Raw genomic sequence first — 25,129 nt, forward strand, 5'->3', positions numbered from 1 at the left:
TATATTCCTATAGAATATGAATTCAAAGTATTAACGCTCACGGGGTGTCAACTCAAATTGAAAGTCACAAGCTCAAAATTTAAATGATTACTTTTAGTATCTTTACTATTACACCTTTCGCCTTCCAGGCAAGTTTCAATGAACTCTCAAATAGTTTTATAAATGGTATTGGACCTTGTAATTATTAGGTACCTTCTTACCAACAGGCAGAGACTTAGATTAAGTGGTTTGCCCAGTCTCTAAACAAGGTGTGGGGGGTGGGGTGGGGCAGGGAGTAGATCCCAAGGGTTCTGCCTTGCTGGCACAGACAACCAAATTGACACCCACCTTCGCTATTTAAACATCATTCATTCTGCTGATACCTTTTAAATAAAAATCAAGTTATTCTACAGGAGACAGAAATATCTAAAACTACTAACATAGCATATGCACTGAGAGCAAGAGCTGAGAGGAAGCATATCTTTGCCACCCTGAATGGTGGCATGATCCACACAGATCGGAGGTGGTCTCTAGTGCAAGTGTAGCTCTGCTATATGCCCCAGTAAACACTGTTTCTCCATGAGACCATCCTGAGGGAAGCTGAGGCTTGAAAATCTGCTTCATAACCAAGTGGCTCTACTCCATGTCAGACATGAAATCAGCCCCAAAGGCCAGCAAGCAACAAAAGCCACTCCTGTACTGGGACACACTTCCATTTTCTAACCAGCTGTATCTAGACACATGGCAGAGCCTCAAAAGTCATGTTTTGTTTTCCTGTAGACCTTTTAAAATTGTTCATTTATACTGAGTTGGAAAGGGCTGGTGAGAACCACCAAACTGCTCTATTCTGAATTCATACTGTACCTAGTCTCTCAGGGATTTTAAATGCTCCGGCAGCACTTTATGACTCATTCTTGGCTCCTTGTCTTGCGCCCTCTCTGCCAATCCATCCACACCCAGCCCCCCACCTTCCAGTTACACCAGCCTTTCAATTTCCCCAAGGTATCGGGATTTCTATCACAGGGCATCACTGCTTCTTCCCACAAGAGCAGGAATGTATCCCTGCCACCTTCCCTACCCCCACTGCTCCCCACACAGTGCAAGCCGACTCCTCCTTCAGATCTCAGGTCAAATATCACTTGGTCAAAGAAGCTTCCCCTGAGGCCCCATTCTAGGTCAAGTTGCTTTGTTGTAAGTTCTCAGGGAACTATGTTCCTTTCCTTGAGAGCATTTTTCTCAGTTTCATTGGTGTGATTTTCTGATGAATGCCCCTAGTCCCCTCTAGACAGCATAGTCCATTAGGGAAAGTTCTATGTTTGCTCATCATAACATTTGGTCAATAACGGACCACGTACAAGGGGGTGGTATATAAACAGCCTGGGTGTGTGTAGGCTGTACCATCTCGGTTTGTGTAATTCACTCTTTGATGTTCATACGACAAAATCACCTAACAACGCATTTCTCAGAACTCCACCTCTAAGCGGTGCATGACTGGACCCGGTGTCACACACAGAGATCTATGGACTGAATAAGTGAATTGAGGGCAATGACCCTGTTTTACTCATTTTGTATATTTCTGTACAGCTCATGGCACAACAAAGCCTCTCTCAAATAAGTAGCATCTACACAAATAAATAGCATTTCTTTTATTAACCTTTAAAAGTCTAGTAAAAGGAAGATTTTAATCCCCACTTTATAGAGATGTAAATAATTGTGCCAGGGGTAACTCATAAAAACAATGAAACCCTAACCAGGATCCTATTTTTAAGTTCCACTTTTTTTAAGAGTTAATGAGGTACAGAGGCCATCATTAATTTATTCAAGCCAAGTTCTTCCTACTTACCTGGCATTTAAGCAAGGGGCAAACAGCAGCAGGTAAACTGGATAGATCACTAAATCTTTACATACACAGAGCAACATAAACAGAACCTACAACTCTGAAAGCACATGGTACACTAGCTTGTCTTCCATACTTCTGAAAGCAAAAGTACTATGAAATTCGGCTGTAAATGGGGGGGAGGTAATCTTCACCTCTTTTACCTTGAACTTTTTCTTAATTTTCAGTTTTCCTCTCTAAAAGACCCGTCTTGCCCTGACATGGAAGCCTTTGGAAGGGCTCGCTTGAGCTGAGGACTCTAAAGAGCGGTGACAGACCATTCCAGAACTGCCCTCCCCTGCTCCTCAAAGTGAAGAATTTATTTTAAACCCCATTTAATGTGAGCTTGTAAATTAGGGATCTGTAAATGAGAAATGGGAGTTATTACAACAATTTCTCAGATGTTTTGCACATGAAAAAGTGAAAAAGTATGGGAAAGGAATGGAAAAAATTAGATATATCCCATCCTTACCCCCAAATTAATGCTCCTTGTGATTTTCAGCGTTCTCCATGGCACTGCTTGGTCCCCTCAGCCCAGCCTTATCGATGGCTTTGCTTCCTTTTGTCCTAAGTTCCATTCCACACAAATTCCAGCCCCAGGTTTTATAGCACCCTTCATTTATCAAAACAACCCTGTCAAGTAGAGTACCATTAACAGATAATGAGAGGAGACAACAGATGCAGTTAGAAGCAAAGCACTCCATATTCTACAGGCCTCAGCATGCAGCCAAGTGAGCTGACATCTGACTTCACCCTAACAGTTATAATTAAATACAAAGTCCAGTGAAACTAACATTAAAGCTATGACCGGGAACAGTACACAGGGGAAATGTGACATACAACCTTAGCGCTAGGTGAACAGGACCCAGGTTATTCCAACCCTTAACCTCAAACAACTACCCTGCATTTACTCTCTCCACCACTGATTCTGTCACAGCAAGGAAGACCTTTGGCCACATCTAAAGATGCTGGCTTTGGCCCACTCCCCAGGACCACCAAAGGGGGAAGGAGATTATTGCATTTAACATTCAATTCCTTTTTATAGCTGCAGAGAACTCTACATAGTGGGAGTACCATAATTTAAAAAGTGCCTAATTACTACAACCCATTCTGTGTGCATCTCTGTGTGTATGTGTGAGTTATTTCTATACTGTAGGAATCTCTAGTTGAATGGATATGTATTTTTTTTATTCAGAGATTGAATCAAGGTACCCTCCCAAAAGCTGGACCAATTTATATTCTTTCCAACAGTAGGCCCTGTTCCCATACTGGCATCTGGTGGTTTGTTAGAGTTTCAAATTGTGCACTCTCCTGGGTCGCCTACCCTCTGGCCAGTTTCTTTCTTCCTCTGACTCCTCCAGAATAGAAGTAGTCAGTCTCGAGCACCTTCTTATCACACTCCAGCATCTCTCATGAGGGACAAGAGTCACTCTCAAGCTGCTTCTGTGGTACTGATTGCAAAATTTTGTTTTTCAAGCCTTGAGCTTGCTTCTTAGCAGTAGACCACCGTTCTAATGCCCTCAGAGTTCCACCACAATGGTATTCCACGGACACTCTCAAATCATTCTAAACCAAATCAGTGTTCCTCCCACATGTCCTGGTTTCCGCAACACAGTCCCAGGATCCTCATGTTACCCAGGTGTAAGTATTAACGGCATGCCCTTTTTTCCTTTTTTAAAGGAAATTATGACATATCCTAAAATGAATATGAAATCAGAATTAGCACATTAAACATAAAATACTTCTAACCTTTTAGCACTATTGGATGACTTACATTATTTTAATAATAGGTAACTATCATAAAATCCATAGTTTGCAAGTCTTAAATATTAATCAAGGTTAGGTATTTACTAATAAATTTTTTTAATTACTTTCCTACCTAATTATCTATCCATTCACTTATCACATCACTTTCCATCCAGCCAACATTTAATGATCAACTCATAGATTCTTTGTAGGTAAAGATACTGAATAACAGAAATATAAAAAGTTACATCAATTAGGTTGGTGATAATTATATCCATAGTAAAAGTCTTACAGAGAACCATGAAGATGTATGTTGCAATAATGAAGAAAATATTCCAAATTATTGGGGAAAAGTGAACTTTTATGTCCCTTAACGCCAAAATCTTAATATTTACCTTTGTATCTAAGAATAAAACTTATGAGTTAATTTCAACCTAGACAATGTTGTAATCTACAAATATACTCTTGAAAAATAACTAGAAATAACATCAGATTCTAAAAATCAAGGAGGCTAATTTTAAGTAAAACTATAAACAACACATAACTCCAAAATTAAATATGTAGCTACAACACAAAGGTTGGATGCTAATTACAATTTTCCTTTTTGTTTAACACTTCCCAACACAGCCCCAAACACATATTTGAGTGATAAACTGCTAATATGTATTCAAAATGTTATTTCATGAAGTACAAAATTATCGACATTATTAAAATAAAATATATTTGGGGGGGTGGGGGGTGTCAGCGCGCAGAACACCAAATCCCAGCTTTTATAGGAACAGAGAGAAGCATTAGGTCCAGTGTTCACTCACTGCAAACTCTCCTGACACAGAAGTCAATCAAAGGTCAGGCCTGGAGATTTTAGTTTTTGGAAGTGTATACCCCTCTCAGGGATGTAGGATGTGAAATAAGCCTTAAAGCAACTTAAGAGTGAGACAGAGATCTCTAGAATAGCATATGCTTTAAACATATTTAAGGACATTTTCATTTCTATTTTAAATTCACTGGAGATCTCAGATTATATAGATGAAATTATAATGTTCCATTACAGTGATACTTTGATAAGGCAAAAGTACAGTTAAAAAGAGTGATTTCTCATCTGAAAAAGTGTTACCGATGAGGGAGAGAAAGAGAGAAAAGAGAGTTTTGTGGAAGAAACAGCTCAGGGACTCGGGACCCTGATAGGATGTGTAGAATGGGGTCTTACAATATGTGACAAAATCAGCGAGGAGATTCAGCCAAGGTTATTTAAAGTACATAATCTTAAAACAATTAAAAACCCCAACTGGAATTATACCAAGAATTCAAAATATCAACCAGGTATTTGTGCAACTAAAATAATACTTACAAATCCAAAACACCACTTTGTCCTTTAAACAAAATAATAAATGCTGAAGTATGTTTTCTCTGGTAATACACCTCTAATAAACTCTTTTTAAAATAAAATCACAAATATCTATTTTAGGGGAAATATAAATTTAAATGTTTCAAAACTTAAATGGGTACCATTTGCCAAGTTCAACATCATAGGCAGTATTAATGACCCAGTATTTTTCTGCTTAAAAACCAGTAACTTCTCTCTAGAAAATGTCAAAAGATTCTAGTTCAAAATATTCATTCAAACATGCAATACACTGGCTAAAACAAAAATCAAAAGCCACAGTCTCAAGATTGTTTGACCTAAACACCAGGTGGTTTCTTTTGTTTTGGAGATATGAAAAGTTAGAGGTGAGTAAGATTATCTTGAGGACAAATTCTGAACATCCATTTGACTTTAATTTTAACTGCCTAAAAAAAAAGAAAATATTTGGGATGCAGGAAAGAACACTTAGTACAAAGGAATACATTCTAACATTTACATTATTTGATTAATTCTAACAATAAAACCTAAACACTGACCATCCCCTCCAACCTTCAGACTTAGCTAACTCTACAAGGAAAACTATGAGAGCTCCAACAGCAGCCTCTGGTATGTTTAAACGATTATAATGTAAAGCATGTCCATTCTCACAAGTGAAAGGAAATGACTGCCAAATGCTTCCTTTACAATCTCTCCAGAATAGGGCAGATCTCTTTAATGTGAGATTTTCCTGACATTCCAATTGTTGCAGACATTGAACAAACAGAGACACATTAAAAGCTGACTTAGTTCTATTATCTTTTATTGAAGGCCTAGCAAAGATCAGACATGAGTCCTATGCTATTTACATTTTTTGGTGCATTAATCACTTTTATACTCAAGGGCTTTAGAAAAATTCAATAGACCTTTTTTTTTTTTTTTTAAATGACAGTAACCACAGGATGTAACCATAGCTGTATTGGTCTTTTTCTCAGGAAGGTCAGAAAAGCTTTAAAAACAGGAAGTCTGTGCTATAAGGTTGAGAAATGTTTGTTTTAACAGTCTAGGGCTTTCTGGTTGCAGTTCTCAGTCAGGTGTCACAGAGGACTAGAGTTTATTCTTTCCAGCCAAGAATTAATGTTGCTGGGGAAAAGGCCAGAAAGGTACCCAAACAACTAAAAAAGCACATTACCTAAAACAAGGTTTGTTATAAAATCTGAACTATAAATCTTCCTAGCTACCCTTCAACATTAAATGGGAGCTAATTTAGTAAGTGTAGGAGAAGGAACAGTTTATCTTTTGTGATAATTTATAAAAGCTAAAGGAATACCGTAGTAACCAACGCTAAGACAGCCACCTAGCAACAATCAGCATTTGGGTTAAGAATTGATATTTGCCATTTTATACATGGCTTTCTATTAATTTCCTCATTTTTTATCATTATACTAAATTAATTATTATAATCAAATATAAGACAATCTTTCTTGAATGCAAATTCTTGCTAAGAAAACATATCAATGCAGATTAAACTAAAATAACTTTTTATCTCCAACAAGGTTTCTGCTTGTAAAGACTTATTTTTTTTAAAAAATAATTCTATTAGAGTGCAAAAGAAATGTATAACATAGCTAACATCAAAGTATGTTTTTCAAAAAACTCTAATTTCATGATTCTGTTCTTTATTTAGCCTTTGTTTATATAGGCAATCAAAAAGAATGTCTTTATCATTTTTGGACTCCAATTTACATGGAATTAAATGTTATAGTATGAAAACTTTAAGGTAAAAAAATCCAAATATTACAATATGTATCTCATCAACTTAAAATCCACTTGGCTTGTAAAGGGTACTGCTTAGAAAATCATAACATCAGTATAAAGTGCTTTAAAATATGAACACAAAGTTATTACCACAAAAACTTGTCTTTTTACCCCAAGGTGTGCCAAAAAGGGAAACATAGCAAAGTGATTTTCTATTTATAGTTACAGCTACCTTAAATTTTAAAAAAAATATTTACTTCCCACAATATTCCTTCAGGGGACTGAACTACCTTCATTCAACATATGGGAGCAAAATGACATTCCCTCAATCATCTAGATGTCCTCCTTATCTTTCAAAAGGCACCATTCTAATAACAAGTAAACCTAAAAACGGTTCCACTAGTTCTCAGTTTAGTGTACACTGTCTAATGGTTAGGCTTGTTTCTTGGAAATTGAAAGACAATAAAGCAATGCCCTCAAAATTTTGAGGGAAAACAGTATCCATCCTAAAATTCTATACCCAGCCAAACTATGAATCAAGTATGACTATAAAATAAAGACATTTTCAGATATACATAGCCTCAAAACATTTATTTCCTATGTACTATTCCTCAGAAAGTTATTCCACAAATGAGAGAAGGAACCAAACAAAAATCTGTGAAAAATTATCTCTAAGAGGATGCTCAGAATGATATGAAAAAGAAGACCCTTTCCAACAGCTAGGTGGCAGGTTTAAACATTAAATAAAGATAAGGGGTTCCAGGAGGGATACCACCAAGAATGACTTATAGATTCCGAAATGTCTTCCATTACATTGAGAGGAGTTTTATATAGTTAGAAAATGTGAGGCTGATTTAGATAGGGAAATACAAAATTAAGCAAAGAAAGAGAGAAAGAGAGAGAGAGAGAGAGAGAGAGAGAGAGAGAGAGAGAGAGAGAGAGAGAGAGAGAGATTATTAACTCCAGGAAAGAAAATGAAGAAGTTGTACAAGAAAGGGAATTGAATCATAGTAGAAGATGTGTTACAGCTATAAGTGTGTGTGTGAGTGTGTGTGTGTGTACAGAGGATGCCAAAAAATAAACATTTTAAGAAAGGCAAAAACTATTAAAATTGTAATAATATACACCAATAACAAAAGATGAATACAAGTCACGTCTGACTTCTGAAATTACAAGAGGTGCTCAAAGTGGTTACCATCAGCGTCTGGACACTTCTGATTACAGTGAACTACTACTTGAACAACGTTGACCAAAGTGTCCTCTTGTATACATTTTTTTGGCAACCACGATATATGTGTGTGCACGCAAATATACGCATATACATTGCCATAACAGATTCAATGTTTATTTAATCACAAGCTGTAATAATATAACTACATGGGGAAGATGGATGAGAAGTAGGTGATATAAAAAGGCTAAATTTTCAGCTCTCATTGGGTAGTCAGTAAATAATGTCTAAAATAGAAAACAAAAACATAGGCGTGTTCTTTATCAATATTCAAGTGACAGAAGAAATATTTTAAAAAGTTAAAACATGTTGTCTCTGGGAAGTGGGACCCAAGGAATGGAAGGATGGAAAAAGAAACTACTAATAATAAACTATTAAAAATAAATAAACCTTGCAACACATTTAATTCTTTAAATCCATGTGCATATATTACCTAGATAAAATTAAGGTAAATATTAACAAAAATGTTGCTGAAAGACCTTAGCCACTTCTTTTTAAAAAGAACCTACACATTCACCAACACACACCATTAACATTTAATGATGTGCTTTGGTCACCTGGTGAACAGTTGTAAATTTCAGAACTTCAAATATGAAAAAAAAAAGAAAAGAAAAATCTAGTCAAAGAAGCAGTCAATAATTTTAAGACACAGGCACCAGAACTGAAAATTATTTTTCTTCATAGAGCAGGTTGCACTACATTTTGCCACCTGCTGGCAAGACTCTTGAAATTTAGTAACTCCATAACAATAAACTCAAATTTGGGGTAAAAAAAAAAAAAAAAAAAAGATCACAAGAAATTTAAAAATAAATGATAAACAACCAAATTCAATCAGTTATTTTAGTATGCATAAATGAGAAAAATATCACCAACTAAAGTTTTTAAAAGATAAATGCTATAAATGTAAAAGTATATTATCTAGCTTCAAAGAACTTAACATGAATTTTTAAGATATTTAGTATTTTACCCATTTGTTTATTCAAAGTTATGTTCCATATTCAGCTAAAAGTTTTTAAAAAGATAATAAGATGGAGAAAATAAAGGAAAAGAAAGAATGTTTTCAAATACTAGTTAGGTACAGGCAAAACTGCAAACTTATCACTGGGTTAATAGGGGTGTTTTTTCAGTATCTCCCAAACCCCATGCATTCGTTGTCTTTGATTGAGAATACTGCGGAATTTTAATGCTATTGTTTTGTCAATAAAGAGTGTTCCCATACACTTCACAAGTTCATTAATAATCCTCTAAGAAGACCTAAATTAAAGCTTGGCAAGCAGTTTCTCATGAAACAAAATTTGCTTCTGGTTTGTTAGAACTAAATGTGGCAAGTGGCAAATTAAGACGTGGGAACACACTTTAAAGATTATACTTTGAAAGTATTCAATGACTCAAACCGAGGTATCATTAGGCAGCAGCAAAACAAATATGTACTAGGATACCTATTTCATTTCCAATCTGTTAAATTTCAGATGAATTATTTTACCATGATGACCAACAAGAGCTATTAGGATACACTTGGACAGGAGACAGACATACACTCCCTAGATTTCCAATAGAGAACTGGAAGGAAACCAGAAGGGATCCCAATTCCAGTATTAAAAGCGATAGAGAAAGAGTCCAGTAATTCACAGTGAAGCTGCCATTGTGCTGACTACATTGTGTGTGTTTAGCGTCCATGGGAATGCTGACATGTGCACTGCAAGTGGTGATTTAAGAGTCAATTAAGTAGTGGGAAAGGGCTTGCAGCAAAAATTTAAACTAAAAATAATCCATTTACGGGAGAGCAGTACAAGAAAAGCTGGCTAAACTATAATCAAAGCCTGTATTTCCAGTTTCAATAGTAAACACAGTTGTTAAGAGTGGTTAACACACAAAACCGTAAGTGCATGCAATTTCAAGTAAGAAACATCTGTTTTACCAATAGTATCCTAGTTATATCCTTTTTTTTTTTTTTTTTTTGCTCAGAGAAACAAGGTGAGAGTAAGAACAAAAGCAGGTAGACACATAAAAGAACAGTTTACCTTAGGAAATATTGGGCCTTCTACATAAATTCCTCAAATTAAAAATTCTAAGGCTTAGACTTCTGTAACTTCACAGGTCTTCTTAAAAACTAAGGTTACATGACAATGCAGTCTCCCCCCTACTGCTTTTTGTCCCCAACAGCTGAGGCAGTGTGCCTGTTTCCACACTGAAGACTAGCAAACTTCTGAAAACCCGAGCAAACTACACAGGCAAAATGAGAAATGTCTCCTAGTTCATGATTTAAAAAAAAAGAAAAAAGAAAAAAAGGCAATGGTGCGAGCTAACGATCTCTGACCTCAAATTAGGCACTAGTCGGTTGACATTTTTTTCAGTTCTGGGGATAAAAATGTTGTTTCATGTCACCATTGGTGAGGTTTAGTCCTGTGTATTCTTCCAGGTGATTTTAAACGGTGAGTGACGTTCCCATCTGGTGCTCCAGGAGCAGGCACACCACGTCACCCCAGCTCTTGACTGAGCCCCGTCTTTGTGCAGCGTAGCCTAGCGGTGAAGGGCGCCAGCTGTGGAGTCCGTTGGCCAGGGCGGTCCCTGCACTACGGGTTATTAAACACAGCAATCTTGAGCAAGTCTTCATATGCTCATCTGTAAAATGTGATTCATGGTAATACCTCCTACATGAGGCTATCACTACAGTTAAACGAAATGGTTAGAGTGAAGCCGAGTGCTGGGCCCGCAAGAAATGCTCCGGGAATGCTGGGCATTATCAGCACTGTGATCCGAACTCCATCATGGACTCTGAGAACCTGATGCAAACAATCAGCCGAGGCCTAAATCGCCCGGAAGTGAGGTGAGCAATTCCTTATTTGTTTACAAAGCACATCATACTGTACAAAGGCGGGGAGGGGAGCGTGAACATCAGCCTTTGGCTTTTCATTCTTGCTGGCACCAAGGCTGCGTCATCTGTCTGAACGGAGGAGGCGAGTATCGGACAGATGCCCCACTGGGTCCTACAAGCGGAGCACCTAGCACAGCGGGCGGTGCCTGTCTCAGCAGCACTGCCTCCGGCCTCCTGCCTCCCTGCCACCACCGTCCCCAAGGAGTCAGAGTGCAGTGGAGACACACAGTGGCTGTGCAATGTGCTGTCATCTAAGCATTCTGGCCACAGAATTTGATGAAATGAAATGACCCATCACTAAACGATTCTTTTTGTTCCCAATGTATGTCCTTAGGGTAATACTGAATATCCAAAGAGGCCTAAGGTTTATTAAAAACAAAAAGGAGAGGGGAGGGAAAAAGAGGGAAGGAGGACAGATACTTTTCCAATAGGCATTCTACTAGTTGTACTTACCAAAGCAGAACTAATGAAATTATTGAAATAACACCAATTAGTGTAACATAAACATGGAGGAACAAATGATGGAGATACCCTGTTTGCTTAATTCAAGTAGGGGTAAGATGTGTCTATCAAAGAAAGGTTTTCTATAGAGTAACAAGCACTGCATTCAAATAATTTTCCTCATTTCTATTTTCTCTGGGCTAGTAAGTATAGAACTATCTATAGTTAATGGATTAAAACTCACATTTGCCAAAACATTTAAAATAACTTATTTAAATGCTTACCACTGTGGGGGTGGCAGGAAACACATTTAATTGGCCGAGGAATAAGGGGTTTTTTCCAATCAGATCAATATATTTCTAGTAAGCAATTTCTGCCCCTCCATATTTCCATATAGAGATGCTGCTCTTTTCTCTTTACAGCGCCGGTTACATAGTTCTTAACAAATCAACACTTATGGATTGATCAGCTGACTGAAGATAACCCAGACTTGCCTGGGGCCTGGTTAAGTTACAGGGGGAAACGGAGCAGAGGTAGGGATGGAGGAATGGGCATGGAAAAGCACTTTCCTTTCTGGTTAAAAGCTTCCGGGGGGGGGGGGGGGGGGGGAATGCATTTGAAAATTTCCAAAAGATCTTGCTCCAAGAGTAGACTATTATTAATCTAATTCTTTAAAAACAAACAATAAATTAGTAATCGCAGCATTATAAACCTTCTTCATTTCAGAGTCCACCCTACAAACATGTTAGATCAATGAGTTGCAGGTTTCTACATGTTTAAAGCTTTCACATTTAGACTCATCCCTTGAATGCAGTGATTTTGAAGTGTGTCCACTCCCAAAGAGTTCATCATACTCTTCTCAACACCGCCTCTCTACCCCCACATAATTCTACTGCTGCAATTCTCACAGACTTAAAATTATTTTCTTATATATTGGTCTCCATTGCTACATGGAGCTCCTTCGGGGCACGCAACATGTTAGATATTTTTGTATTTCCCATTTTCCTAAATAATGTATTCACTCATTAAAGGAAACTTATTGAGCCTACTTTGTGTCAGATGTTTTATTCATTCAACAAAAATGTATTGAACAAGCACTGTTCTAATAAGCATTAGGAACATCTGTGAACAGAGTAGAAAGTCCTGGCCTTGTGGACCTCACATTCTGCAGGGGAAACAAACAATAACCAAAGGATAAAATACATACGTCACACAGTTTATCCAAAAGTAGTATGTGCTCAGAAAAAAGAAAAAGTAGAGCAAGACAAGGAAGATTAAGAGAGTGCAAGCGGCCAGGCAGCAGCTGCAGCACGAAAATGGGTGTCCCAGGTAGGACCCACTTAGAAAGGACATCTGAGCAAAGCCTTTAAGGAGATGATGAAGTGCCAAGAGAGGAAAGTGGATCTCGGGGGAGAAACATCTCTGGCAGAGGGAACCACCAGGGCAAGGGCTGGTAGTTCAGCAGCCTTTCAGGAATAGCCAAAAAAAAAAAAAAGCTATTTGGGGCTGGGGGAAAGAAGGTACTAGTAATAAGGTCAGAGGTTAGAGAGGGCCTCAGAGGCCACTTGGAAGGGCATTCTTATAATTGTATAACTCCAAGAGTAAACAAGAAGCATAGGTCACAAAATGCGCATATTTGCACGTAAAGTATATTCAGGCACTACTAAAATTTAAGAGCTCTAATGTTTCTCCTGCACCCCAATGGATCATCCTGCATATCCTGTTCCTTGGAAAAGAAGCACCCCCACTTTGAAGACCACTGCTCTGTGCTGTCACAGATTGAACAGTTAACACTGTATTCTCCTAACAGCTGGAAGCAGTGCAGAGGGTCTGCTTTCCTAAACCCCTCAACATAGCCTGGGACTTCCCTGCAGGCCTTACAGAAGATCCCAGGATGTGGGAGGGTTGAACCCGAAGGGTTCCTACCACCCCCCACAACCCAAGAGTTTCTTCTTTCTTTTTTTGTAATTAAAGTTTATTGGGGTAACAATTGTTAGTAAAGTTACATAGATTTCAGGTGTATAATTCTGTAATACATCATCTATATCTCACATTGTGTGCTCACCACCCAGAGTCAGTTCTCTTTCCACCACCAATATATGTGATCCCTTTTACCCTCATCTACCACCCATCTCCACCCAAGAGTTTCTTCAAACCTCTTCTCTCAGGTAGGACAGAGGCACCTGACCTGGGTCAGTGGGATTTGGCGACCTGGTCCCACACCTGCTTTCTATCTGCTGGAAGAGCTGCTGACTTCTATTAGAAATTTTAATTACATTTTGGTAAATATGGTGTCCTTTCTGACTGCTTACCCTTGTGAAATGGGTCTCTCATTCAAAACTAAAACCTAAATAATCTTATTAATGTAAAATCCTCATCTCTGTCTTAATAGCCGTGACATGGGGCTGGACAGTCACCTGTTGCTAAGTGATCACAAACAGCTCAATTTCTCATATTGAGTAACTTACTTTTATAAATATATTTTTGTAAATATATTTTTAAAGTTTGTTTTGTTTCTATTGTACTCACTTTTATGGTTACCTTCTACTTATGGCAAGTAACACAGGCTTTTTAATTTTAGTAATGATACAAAGTTTCATTTTAAAGCAAATGTGTTTCCATGTGAAAAGTTAGGCCTTTTAAAATAGTAAATGACAGAGCCAGTTGTGTGTAGAGAACTAGCAAAAGTCATGAGGATGTACGAAGGGAATGACTGGTGTCCAGGGAACCAGGCTGTGGTGGGAAGCTCTAAAGTGTGGGCGCCATGAGGCACCAGCCACCTACCTCATTTCCCGTCTGTACCCTTAGCGTGTGCCTGGCACACAGCATCCACAAATAGTTGCTGAATAAGTGAAAGTGGTGGAGCCAGAACCTGCGCCTGTATCTCTGGCTCTCGAGTTCACTCCTATCATTTACACTATCAGTCAGTCTCTATCTTCACTGCCAAAAGCTGTGGGGTGTTTTTAGAACATAGAAAGCACCTCAGGTGATTCTACTACGCCCCCCAGGGGTGCACAGCGTGGCACCAGACAGCTCCGCCCTCCTAATTAAACAAGCAATCAATAGTCCAGAGTGCTCACTGTTACGCTGGGTGTGATCACAAAATACAGTGACTGCTACTGCCGAGTGCCATCCAACGGAAAGGCGGGAATCTTCACTGTGGGAAGTGGCACCTCGAACCTTAGTAACAGTGTGTGACAAGTGTCAACTTGTTTGGTGCAGTCAGTTGGGTGGGAGCTAAAGTGTGGTGTAAATCATCCTCCATCGTGACAACGCTCTGTGTCACACATCACTTCTGATATGGCAATTTCTGTCAGATAAAAACATCACACTGTGTCTTCATCCACCTTATTCACTGGATCTGGCACCGTGCGACTTCTGGCTTTTCCCCAAAGTCAAAATGACCAGGAAAGGTGAACATTTTGAATTGATTCAACATCAAGGCGGCCATGACAGCGCAACTAAAGACACCTACGAAAGAGGACTTCCAGAACTGCTTCAGAAAGTGGCAAGAACGATGGGATAAGTGTGTTTGAAGCGAGGGGGAGTATTTTGAGGGAGATTAATGGCAATGTGTCTTTTACTATAATAATTTTTTAATTTAAACATTCACCATATGTTTTGATCAGAACTTGTATAGTACCTAGAGCCAGGCAACTTAACATAGTCTAAAAGCTGTTGGAACAATTAACTGAGACTTGAAAGAAAAGGAAAGAATTAGTCAACTGTATATTCTAGGCAGAGGGAATAGCAGGTGCAAAGGCCCAGAGATAAAAAAAGCTGCAGGATAAATTCAAGAATTCACATTCTTCCTAGCTCTCCCACCTAGGGTGACCAACTGTCCCAGTTTCCCAGGAATGAGACAGTTTCCAGGACATAGAACTTTCCATTTTAAAACCAAGAAAGGCCCAGGGACGAATTGGTCACCCTACCTCTCTACTGTGACCGGGGAATAAGAACTACTAATACGATCAGTCAGATTCTAGGACCCTGACTACACCACATTTACTGGTATGTGGGATGATCATTATGGATTAAAACGGGGTCACTCTCTCTGACACACATTATTTGTCTAAGGTAGGATTCCTAAGACATGACATGCTAAGGTCCCTGACATCTTGCATTCTCCCTTCTTCCCAAAAAGGTGCTGCAAGAGCCCTCAAAAGGCTTTAAGCAATGGAGTAAGAATCAGATTTGCCTCTGTAAGATCACCCTTGCTAGAAGTGTGGACAGCAGACTGGAAGAGAGCATAAGTGGAAGCCACCAAGTGGTTCTGAGTATAACACAACATATCCGTACGAGATATGGGGGCCTGGACTTGGTTGTATGTAGCAGTGAGGCTGGTAAGATCAAGAGAGATTCAGGAAGAAGTAAAAACACAGCTCCTTTTTAGATGACTTATGAAACACTGGCTGTTCTCAATTTATAAGCTCAGTATGTTCCAAAAGTCCACTGTGGATTCATTATTTAGCATTCACATTTCCACAGTAACAATTTTTAAAACTGTAGTTATATTTCCATGCTATGTCACTAACCTACTAAATCCATGAAGAGGTTGACATACATTTTTCCAATGAAAAATTATAGAAAACGGCATTTTTGAATACCTATAAAAATCTTGAAATGAATTAAGAATCATTTTCTATTTATTTTAAATGTTGGTATTTGAGGCAAAAATCATTTAATTGATGGAGGCAGACATACTTGCAGAGGGTTTAAATGGGTCTTCTGGGTATTTTCTAGGGCTTTGAAGAGGTTTCTGACACTGTGGTACCTCGGTTTTCGAACGCAATCCATTCCGGAAGACCATTCAAGTTCTGAAACGTTGGAAAACAGCCGACAGCTAGGACTCAGGATCCTGCACTCAGCAGAAGCCACGTGACATGTTCGACTTCAGAGGCGTGTTCAAAAACCGAAGCATTAATTTCCGGGTTTACCGCATTCGTAAACAGAAATGTTCATCAACAGAGAGATTTGAAAACCGAGGTACTACTGTATTTGCTTTTACTTTTAAAATGTACAGCTAGTCTCTTCCTCAATGCAGGTTTACTAGCTCCACTTTCTGTACATAACCAGCCTTAACCAGGGTCAGTTTTTGGAAAGAAATATTTTCCTGAGATAACCAGGGAAGAACTGAAAGAGAAAGCAGAAAGAATGGACATTAAGTACTGCGTGAGGCAGAACGGGATGGGTGAGAAAAGACTGGAGGAAAGGGAGCATGTACCGCAACGCCTGCCGAGCCCAGTGTGGGTCAGAGAAAGGGAGGAGGAGGAAGAGCGCTATCCCTGGGAGCTTCCCCTGGGAGACAGCTGAGGGCAGGGGTGACAGAGGGGCATGCGGAATGATGGCAGGAACCAACCGTGTACTGCGAAGAGGGAAAAGCGAGACCAACATATCTAGCCCCTTACTTTAGTTTCAACAACCTTCTTTTTCTGAGGTCCATCCCATCCTCCGGACACATTCCACTTACTCCAACTGAGAACCAACTCGACAGACGTGGTTCAACTACTGCCGTCAAATGCTCTAACGGCCTCAGTTGACTCCACAACAGCAAAGGCAGCCATCTCTTTAATACTCTCACCAGCACATTCAATCATCTCACCGCCTTATCTTTCTGCGGTATTTTAGTCAGGTTTCTGCCTGGCTAACCTCCACCCACATGGGATGCTTTTAAGGCTATCATATTTGGCACAAATGCCTAAATAAAATGAGAAGAATTCTAGATTGGGACGGGGACTCAGATTACACAGAGCAGTCAGTCCTCTGGATATTTATATTGCACTAAATTCCAAAGCATTTTTGTATAACTTAATTGACTGTATGATAATAGACTATCTCACAATTCACATACAAATCAAAATAAACTTTTTTGAGGTACAACTTACTCATCCACCCCTCTTGAAGGTGACTGAAACAAATTCCGTAATTCAGTGTGGAAATCATCAATTCTCTCAAAAGGAATATTTCCTACCTCCTACCTTCGAGGACATGGAACTGCCAAAAGTGCAAACGGCAAGTGTCTGCACACATTTGCCCATTATTTGGTACACAGTGGTCTTTATTACAACTGAACTATTTAAAACAAAACAAAACAACCCTACACTTGTAGGGAGTACTATACAAAATAACAAAGTTTAGCAAATAGAAAACTTACTAAAATTTAATCTTTTCTCCTTCCTTCCTAAAAAGAGCCAGCCATCAAGGCATCATCGTGAATGTAGACAGGCATAGCCAGACACACCACGTGGGTGGGGATGGGTGTCTGTGGGTGGGGGTGGTTGTCTGTGGGTGGGGATGGCTGTCTGTGGGTGGGGATGGCTGTCTGTGGGTGGGGATGGATGTCTGTGGGTGGGGATGGTTGTCTGTGGGTAGGGATGGTTGTCTGTGGGTGGGGATGGGGTCACACCACATGGGTGGGGATGGATGTCTGTGGGTGGGGATGGGGTCACACCACGTGGGTGGGGATGGGGTCATACCACGTGGGTGGGGATGGGGTCACACCACGTGGGTGGGGATGGGGTCACACCACGTGGGTGGGGATGGGGTCACACCACGTGGGTGGGGATGGGGTCACACCACGTGGGTGGGGATGGATGTCTGTGCAGTGGGGATGAAGTGGACCGCAGGACTGAGCACCTGGCCTGCCCCTCAAGCACTACACCCATCATCAAGGCCCCTTCTACACGGCAGAATGAAATAAAACCTTGGGGAACGGCAAGCTGAAGTCCACTGCTGCTTTGATTAGGAAGCTGTGGTGCTCAGCACAGCCCAGGACAGGCAGTGTCTGCCCGTCATTCTCCAAAACTGCGAGGTGATGACTAAACAGACGGCCACCAGGCAGGACACAAGACCTAGGCTCTCTAGCCCATCTCTGTGTGGCTCCAGGACACTAGCCAGTGCTGGAATCTGGATTATGCATCACAGCAGGAGTTTTTGGCCCAGGAATTTGGCCAGCATTAGGTACATAGGAAATGATGTATCAGATTTGGGTGGATTTATTGAACTACCTCTAAAGAGTCATTCTGTCCTTCCTGGGAGACTCCAATAACATCCAGATCATGACAAGATTTTAGCATGAGCTTGCCCTGCTATGAAATTACCATATTTTGCCGTGTATAATGTGCACTTTTTGCCCAAATTTATGAGGGAAAAATAAGGATGTGCATTATACATGGGTACTAATTCCATATCTGTATAAAGGTTTTTATTTCTTTTATTTATACTTATGAATTAAAAGTGTAATGCTAGAAATCAATAATGATATCCGTATGCAAAATAATACCCTGGAATACGACCATCGGTTTTGTTGAACTTACGACGAACTTGCAACAACCAAGAGTTCTTGGCCTTCTGTGATGCATAAATATGGTAAATTTGTTACCGGTACATGAAACTTCTTGTAACTTGTATCTGTTCTAGTGTTTTGTAATTATTTGTTATATAAAATTTCTTGTACCATAATACGTTAAAAAATAAATGCTAAAATTCCTTTATAATACAAAAACAAGTACCTAAATGTAAACAAATGAAAATTTGAATTAAAATATTTTTTTTTCCCTGAAAGTTTGGGCCAAAAATGTGGGTGTGCATTACACACAGGAGCACATTATTCGAGTACACAGCAAAATACGGTAAATAACAAAGATGCATCAGTCGGAGAACTGGCTAATTGGGAAACTTTTCCTCCAGGAAATCTTCAAAGCCCATCCTTAATTCAGCTAAGAGATCCACACAATGACAGAGAAAAAGATATTTCTGTTAACGGAGGCCTTGACAAAAAGGCAACTGATAAAATTCCCCATCAAAAAAAATACTTCTTTAACATGATTTTAAAACTACATTTCAAGCCAATATTCAACATCATTATGAAAATGAAATATGAGAGTAATCCTGAATAAACCAAGGATGTACACTATTGCCTCTTTTATTTAAAATTATTTTTGGAAGTTCCAGTTAATTGAAGTAAGAAAAGAAATACGGTTAAAAAAATAAGAAAGAGGCAATTATTATTGGTAGACAATATGACTGCCTAACTGGGAACAATCTTAAGAGACTAAACTGGGAAAGTATTAGAACTAATAAAAGTTTAATAATGTTGTTATGCAATAAATCAAAATCAATTGCTTTTCTAAATGCTAATAATAATCTATTGGAAATTGGGGGGTTCACAATACCAGTAATCTTCTTAGGTATAAATTTAAGATGAAATACAAAGGATGTATATAAATAAAACTTTATGTGTCTTATACAAATAATAAATTTTATTTACATTTTATTGAGGGCTTGAGTAAATAGAGAAATACAGTGCTCCTACCAGAAAAAGTCCTGTCTTATTCCTCAAATTAATTAATTAATTTCTATCAAAATCTCAATTTTTCTATTTCATTTGTTTTTGGAGGTTGCGGGGATTGGCATAGGAAACTGACAAAATGACTTTAAGTTCTTAGGAATTCAGCCTCCAACTCCAAGCATTGGTCATCCCCAGTCAAAGCAGCCCCGGATCTCTGTTCCCTGTTGACAGAATGTTCTCTGCCTGCCCAACTTTCTTGTCACCCTCTTGCCTTTCAATGAGAGCTCCAGGCCATCGATCTGTTCCTTTTGTCCCAAACTATCACTCCTGGCACTGAACTGAACACTCCATTTTCATTTCACTGCTCCTTCTAGCATCCTCATCTCTCAATTTCCTTTGCTCCTGTCGCCTATCTACCCAGAAAATCTTCAACCCTGAATGTAGTTTAGGAGGCATCCTGGTACAGTAATTAAGAACGCAGGATCAGGAGTCAGCCCACCTGGTTTCAAATCCTATCTTGACTACCTACTCACCGTGCAATCTGAGGCAAGTTACTTAATTCTTCCAAGCCTCAGTTTCCCCATCTATAAGTAATAACAGTACCTGTAATGAGGGTTAAATACGCTAATATAGATAAGGTCTTGGCACAAGGCTGACACTTAATAAGCACTATAAATTTTAGCATCTATATGTGGGCTGCTGGGCCTTGTGACAAAATCACGTCAACGTACAGACTGGAAATGCTACTGACTTATGGCTTTGTCTTAGCTGTCCTGGTCACTGTCATACTGTATGTCTCTGGTCAGCTCCTTTTTTTCTGTTCCACAACTGCCCCTCTTTTTCCTGCCACTTTTAAATGTGAGTATTCATTCATCAGAGGACCTATTTTATGGATTTCTCTTCACACAAGCAATTTCCCCCTCCACTGTTCTCAACTCCTGCTTACATAAGTGATAATTACCAAACCTCCAGGCGTAACCTCCCTCCTGAGCTTCAGATACACATAATTATCCAACTGCCTGAATGTCCTATGTGCACCTCCAACTCAACACGTTCCACGTACCTTCACCTCGTGTATTTCAGTGTCAGTTGAGGCACCACCATCCACTGAAGCAAAAACATCTCTGACTCCTACCTTCTCACTGCCAATCAGTTACTAAGAATCACTGGGTCTGCATTAGCTGCTTGCATCCGTTTCCTAGGGCTTCCCTAACAAAGGGTGCCTGGTACTGTTCTAAGTACATATAGGACACTATTCCTATAGGATGGATACCATTATTATCTCCATTTTATAAATGAACAAATTGAGCAACTAAGGTAGTAAATAACAATAAAGCCATGCGGTCTGTACGTTTCAGAATGAGGATTTAAACTCAGGCTCTTCACCCAAAATAAAAAGATACCTGACATGGAAATTCAACTTATTGATCAATTTCCTTTCCCGTTTTCACCCTTTACCTATCACAAAAGACCCTCAGCCTAATCCAATTAGAACTTCCATTAGAGGAAAGAGGACACTTAGAAGGCAATGCTGATCCATACTACACAGCTATCAAATCCTGAATGCCTCACAAATATCAAATCAGCCAACCATTACCAAAACAAGGAGGGGCAGGAGGAAGTGGGGGTGAAGAGGCAGAGAAGGGTAAGACTGCAGAATAACAACAGAGGAAGAAAATCGAATAACTCAGCCACAATATACCCTCAGGATTGAAATAAAGATAAATAAAGTGTTTTTTCAGTGTCTAAACAGGCTTTTACTAAGAAGAGATTAGTAATTAAATTGAATGGCTATGGTTCAATAAAAAATATACAAATATAGTTTTCTTCCTCTGAACAGAACAGGAGCTGCGCCAGAAGTCATTCAACAGAGCTTTCTTCACAAAGGAAAAATATAAACTGTGAAACTAAAAATATTTTCAAATGCTAACCATTTTGTCCTTGAGTGTGTTTTAGGATCCGTACTATCTGACAAGGTCTTTAAAGGGTTCTCTGTTGATGAAACCATTTTCATGGCCTAATGAGTCTGAGCTCTATTAATTCAGACTGTGCTGTGTACATTGATTTTTGTCATTGTGAGGATCAACAGAAGTAACAGTTCTTCTAATTAACCAACTGCTCACAATGTTAAGTAGAACAAATGTCTGCTGTGAAATACATAGTGTCCAAGCACGACTTAGTGCCAACAAAAGCTAACAAATGAACTGCATTTTTAAGTTTAAGGAGAAGGAAAGTAATCCCTACCTGTACGGAAGATAGTTTGGCTCTTTCTTTCAGTTATTTCAGATAAAAAAAATTGTAATGCTAAAAAAGGATCAAAATTAGAGACAACCTATTTTCCACCTCTGAATTACCATTAGATTGCACAAGCCATCAGGTAGGAACAGAATACACAGAAAAAGAAATCACAAGCAGAAATAGCTTTGAAGGTAGTTCTTTCCCTTAAATGAAGCCTTTATATCAAACAAATCTATATAGTTTCTGTGTATTCTAGCCTTTTGACAATGAATGTGTAAATCGATGATTTTGTTCCATTGCCCTTGGCAACTTTCCATGTTTAATATGTGATGAAGCAACTTTAATCTTCTATATGACTAGACCCAACTTTAAACTTACCATTAAAAATGACATCGTTTATATCTTCTACAATATTAATACATTTATTTGTGATAGTAACAAAAGCAACCCTGAATATGTGCATAAATTGGAGTTCTCAATAAGTAACCGCTTCTCCCAGTTACTAGCTCAGGGTTCAGTAAAATATGGGCTAATGGTCAAACACAGCCTACTGCCTGCTTTTGTCTGTCCCACACGTGAAAGAATGGTTTGTATATCTGTAAATGTTTTGGGAGGAAAACAAATCAAAAGAATACTACTACTCTGTAACACATGAAAATTACATGAAATTCGAATTTCAGTATTCATAAATAAAATTTTATTGGAAACAGTCATGCCCATTCATTTAAATGTTGTCTTTGGCTGCTTTTGTGGTCCAAAGGTAAGGCTGACTAGCTGAAACAGAAATTACATGGCCCACAGAGCCCAAAATATTCACTTTCTGACCCTCTTCAGAAAATGCGTGCCCACCCCTGTTGCAGCTATTGTCAGAGACTCACAGAACATGTCATTAAGGAGTATTGGACAGCAACAAGACCAAAAGGGGTGTAATTACTGAGAGGAAATATGCTCTGATGGGCAAATCTGGAGCTGAAAGTAAATTACTGCTAGCACCGATCAGTGACATCTCCATTTCATGAACTATCCCAGATCTGAAGTTGCCATAGAACCATAACATGTGATTTTCTTAATACCCCAAGGTGTATATCCACATAAAAGACATTTAGACAGATAATTCAAGACATTTTATAATCAGACCTGAGAAATTTTTTCTCTACAGCAAAAGGAGCTACTGCCATCACAGAGAAAACAAAACAAAACAAAACAAAAAATCAACAAACTAGAGAACAAAACAGGTAAATTGGGGAAACCAAAAGAATGGGTTTGGGTAAATTGGGGGGTGGAGGGGAAGTAACCAAAAATTGCTCCAAAGGATAGAGGTAAGATATTGTACATACAGAAGTTTTCCAAAGTGTGAGAGATAAATTGAGGGATATGTATTGAACAGAATACATAAACTGAATGGAATAACCTTAAATTATATTTAAATTTTAGGTTAATAAAAATTTATCTTATATATGTCAAAACATCAGGAGACTTTGGTAATTTACGGTTTTTAAGAAGTGAATAATAGTATGTATACCAAAGTAATGTTCTGTCATTTGCTAGAATTAAAAAAACAACAAAAAAAGACACATTTAACAAATCTGTTAATTTCAAGTTTGAGAATTACGCAATGCCTCTCAAATCCCTTGTAAAACAGAAATTCAGTTGTTTTCTCTACATATTTTAGCTGCTTAAAATTTTTACCTTCTGTTTCTAAATATAGTGTAAATGAATATTCAACCTTAAACCTTCCTCCCCAATAAATATTCTCTGTGATTAATTCCATTTTTTTTCCTTAAAAATAAAACTCTGGCTCACCTACATTCCATACCGATTCTTATAAAATTTTAAAACACAATTTCAGATGAAAGCTCTGATGTGTGTAATATATTTTATTCACATGAATAGATTACTTTATATTCTCTGTGATTAGGATGGAAACAAGATACGTACTAAAGGTGAAGCTAGTATCCAACACCACTAGTCAAAGCTAATACACAATCCTCACGCCTGTTTCCTAACTGCACTTCAATTTTAACATTAATAAAAAATGTGGGGAACATTTAATAAACAAATAATTCCTGATCTGTTTCTTTCCAAGGAAGAAATGGGTCAAAATAACTATTTTATCCAATCTGAGGTAGAAAGCAGTGGGGAGATAAATGACTAGACAAAGAAAAAGAAGATACCTCGGTTGGTATCTATAAAGCAATGTGAACACACACTAGAAGCAGAACCTCCTAACTGTACGTTTCTTAAATTTGCACTATTTGCCCTTACAGGAGGCTCTTCACCGGGAATTTCAAAGTGCTTTAACAAACCATGAATGGAAAACCTGAAATATCCCAGATCAGATAACAAAGATGAAAACCTTTAAAAAGTACACTTTAAGTTATTCTAATAGGTCAAAATTAAAATGAAGAGCTCAAAATCCCAAATGTCCATCTATCAAACTAAACAACTGGACATACCATTTTCCGCACAGTAATAACACCAGAAAACGCAGTCACAAAAATTATTTCCTAAATTTACAATTAATAGTTTAAAAATCTCAAACCTAAAATTCTAAGAGATTTATCAGTTTGACCCTTTGTAATCCCCGTTTTTTGCTTTTGAAGGAGAAAAAACTTAAAGGACCCAAAACCTCTTTAGACTTCAAAACAGTTCTTTCCAAACCATATTTGATAGGTTACATGTAAATGAGTCAAAAATATACAGATTAGATTTCCCTGAAAATATACATAAGTTTAGAAAGTAGAGGATAAAAATGATTGGCATGCTATGCCTTGGGTTGAATGCAAACATTTGAAAAGTTTTTAAAAAGTTCAACACTGATACATATTTTCACCAATAAAGCATCTGGTTTCAACATTTCTACTTTTAAGAGATGTTTAAAAATGTGTCAGAATAAGTCAAACTCTCCCCATTTGTTTGAATTCTCTAATAAAGGGTACATTTACTTTCTACCCAAAAATATCTGAAAACACATGATATACCATTCCTTTTGCTTAATGTTCCACAAATGCCTGTAAAGCAAACTCAATTCAATTTAGCTGAATCAATAAGAGAATTTGAGATTTTCTAAAGCCAATACGTTTTAAACGAAGCATGGATATTCCCTAGGGCCAATAATTATGATATATTATCTAAGTAACCCTTTTAAGCCAAACCAGAACACTTCTTTCCAAAATTCACATTCTGCCAAACTGGGACACTGCATAGTGGGGAAAGCATTCAGAACACAAGGATTATTTTTCCAAAGCAAAACTTAAACTCCAGAGGCATGAACATGCTGAGATATACTGCCCTCTACAGTCACTTTCTGATATTATTTTTAGACTGAAATAATTAATTTCTAATCCTAAAACTCTTCT

The 25,129-nt window shown here is 38.3% G+C and overlaps 1 protein-coding gene across 5 annotated transcripts in view; it reads right to left on the reverse strand.

Moving 5' to 3' along the window:
- Positions 1-25,129, reverse strand: part of RERE (arginine-glutamic acid dipeptide repeats) — a 389,341-nt gene that overhangs the window by 284,739 nt on the left and 79,473 nt on the right. The window lies entirely within an intron of this gene.

The sequence above is a fragment of the Rhinolophus sinicus genome, chromosome 14 (genome assembly GCF_057876585.1).
Source record: "Rhinolophus sinicus isolate RSI-liver-muscle chromosome 14, RSI-T2T, whole genome shotgun sequence".
NCBI lineage: Eukaryota > Metazoa > Chordata > Mammalia > Chiroptera > Rhinolophidae > Rhinolophus > Rhinolophus sinicus.